Genomic DNA, 3,018 nt, shown 5'->3' with positions numbered 1-3,018 from the left:
TTCCCCCAGAACTTGTTCCGTTTTGCACAGTGATAGCGAGAAAATAAAGGCGGACAAAAATATGAAAAATGCATGTCAACCTCCTCAATTCATGTGCTATATTTATTTATTTACTTTATTTATTTATTTCTCTATTTATTCATTTATTTATTATACTGCACCCTGTATTTGCATTATGGCAGGAGTGCGGAACGGCGCTATTCCTGTGTGGTCGCTACCTTTGTCACGTCTTTACCGCTCTACGTAACCATGTTTCACAGTTCGAACCAACTAGCCCACATTTACGCGTTGACAGGCGCATGCAAAAACACATGGCGTAATATGTTGCTATGTAGGGTGCTTCTGGAATGAATTATACAAATATAACGACTAAAAATAAGGTGGCAAGGAACAGAACGCAGGAAACATAATAAAATATAAAATAAAAACACTAAAACAGTATTTATCGCGACACCTCGAACCCATGGAGTGTTTTGGCACGGAATTCATGCGCGTTGGCGTTGCAGGCGCGATATTTTCCCGCGCGCGTCGACGATTTCGCACACGCGGCCGCTTCTACCTCGATTAGAAATTGCGTGCGGCAGTGGGAAGAGCCTGATGACTTTCGCCAATGGGGAGGCGCACTCCTAATGGCGGCAGTTTGAAAGCGCTCAGGACAGCCGGCTGGCCCCACCGGAGATGTAAAGGAGCTATGAAGACAAAACACACGTTCGGTTCATTCGAAAGATTGCCTCGAAACCATGATACTGACACCACTGTTAAGGCAATATTCGCTCAAATAAGCTACATCACGTGAAAAAAGCTGAATGGCCATGCGACCCACTACCTTATTTCCCACAACAGAACCTATGATGCCACATGAGCCGAGCTGTGCGATTGGCTGAGGACAGGAAAAGCAAACGAAAATTAGGCATGGCTAATAGCTTTCCAAACTAGCTATTTGCGCTTAAATGTAATGCGTATTCGTTTTACAGCAGTACGAACGGTGCGGTAAACAATCAAAGTTACGAAAACGCACGGAAGCATAGAAGTACCGATGCGCACTGCCGTTGGTACTGCGCGAACTATGCTTGTTTTAGCTGCACAGCACTCCGCGGCTTTAAAGTTGTTTTACAGGATACTGGCCGATTGGAGTAAGCGGCGTTGTCGTGCGTTACCCTGTTTGATTGAGGATACCCCATGTTCCACGATACCATCACTTTTTACACTAACGAAGACAAGCCAGGTGCAAATACGCTCAAAAACAAAGCAACGGCGGACAACGGTTCGTGGATAACTATAGCAGCGCCATATGGGAAGGCTGACGGAGAGCAAGGCCGCAAACCCGAATGACGCAGTGGACGTTCGCTTGAATACAGGCGCTTCTGACGTCATTGCTGACTTTAAAAAAAAAACCCCGATTTGGCGGGAGAATCAAAATTTTAGCCTAAATTGATAAATTTCTGAGTGAACACGGCAGCATTTGCTACCAGACAAGCCCTGGGGGCACTATTAAACGCGAAATCTTTCGAATAAAATAAACTTGTATTCTGTCTTCACGGCTCCCTTAAGGGTTACCATGGTGGGGGATATTTGGGCTTTCCTTAGTGGGGAGGATGATACTTTATAGTGTGGTTTCTGTGCACATCATTGGATCCTTTCCTGAACATTCAACTTCACTTGGGGCTTGAGTGGCATCCTAAAGCACTTTTAGAAGCAGTTGCTGGAGCTTCTCGCCCCCCCCCTCCCCCACTTTGCGGCCGATGATGCCACCATGTTGCCGCCGCGTGTCGCGCCGCGGGCAGCATGCGAGTGCCATTCGCGGCACGGCAGCGCGCCTGTGTCGTACGCGGCACGCTTTCGCGAGCAGAAAACGCTCCATGCGGTTCAGGCTTAACAATAATTTATTTAAGGCCAAAGAACACATGTCACTGCGTAACCTACTCGAAAGTTATAGCGTGTTTGGAAAGAAGCTAAATTGTAACGTGGTACCATGGGTGTTAAATGGGGTCACTTTAAGAGGATTATAGTGACGTGCCGACGAAGGCCGGGAACATGTTAGGCACATATATTTTGACAGCCTGCACAACGAGTAGAGGATAGAGTGGACGAGCTTGAGGGATTTATTGCTGCACCGCGTTGAAAGTGGAGATAGGATCAAAAGCGGTGGTGCTGACGTAGGGGAAAAAGCAGAGTAATATCGGCTGAAGATAACATCTAATAGCCTTTTTCTTTGCCTATTTATGTTGCTGTATTTCGCACTGGTTGTACGGGTTCCATACCGGTGACGCGTATTCCAGCACGGTACGGATAAGGGTTTTGCAGAAAGCAAGTTTCCTGTCACTAGGCGCCGCAGAGAATGCGCGCCGTGGGTAGCCAAGATTTTTTAGACCTTTCGCAGAAATGTAATCTTTATGATGCTAGCAGGGCAGGTTATGAGTGAAAAGCACGCCAAAGTATTTATGTTGGTGAAATCTCTGCGGTGACAATCAATTAAATGAGTAGTTGAAATATGAAATAACTAATTCATTAGTAAATGCAAGAAACACTGTTAGGTTGTAGCTCATATTTATTTGCTAATAACGACACCATTTGCAGAATTCATAGCGCAAAGAATGAGGACAAGAAAGAAGAAACACAACACAGCGCTAACTTCCAAGAAGTTCCAACTACTTCCAACTAGAGGATGGTGAAAGGAAAAAAGTAGCAGTAATTCCATATTTGCACAATACGTCTAACCGTCTGAAAACCACTGCCAATCGGGTGAACGTAAAGGTTGTTTTCTCTGCACTTAATAAATTGAAAAAAATTTCAAGTTGACTAACCCCTTTAGTAAAGCACGGGTTGGGTTTATAAAAGGACACAGGAAGCCGTGTGTAGAATGCGCAGTCGGTGTGGTGCACGATGTTCCCCTATAGTGCGGGATGCTATACACAGGCCAACCTGGCATATTTCTTAACGACCGGTTAGGTGAGCACAGATGGAATGTCAGCAACTACAGGGATGGCCATTTTGTCTGCTCACTGCCACGACTGCGGC

This window comes from Haemaphysalis longicornis, unplaced genomic scaffold, assembly GCF_048455015.1.
Source record: "Haemaphysalis longicornis isolate Haplotype H1 unplaced genomic scaffold, Haemaphysalis longicornis Haplotype H1 scaffold_10, whole genome shotgun sequence".
Lineage (NCBI taxonomy): Eukaryota > Metazoa > Arthropoda > Arachnida > Ixodida > Ixodidae > Haemaphysalis > Haemaphysalis longicornis.
Note: the sequence above shows the minus strand (reverse complement) of the source record.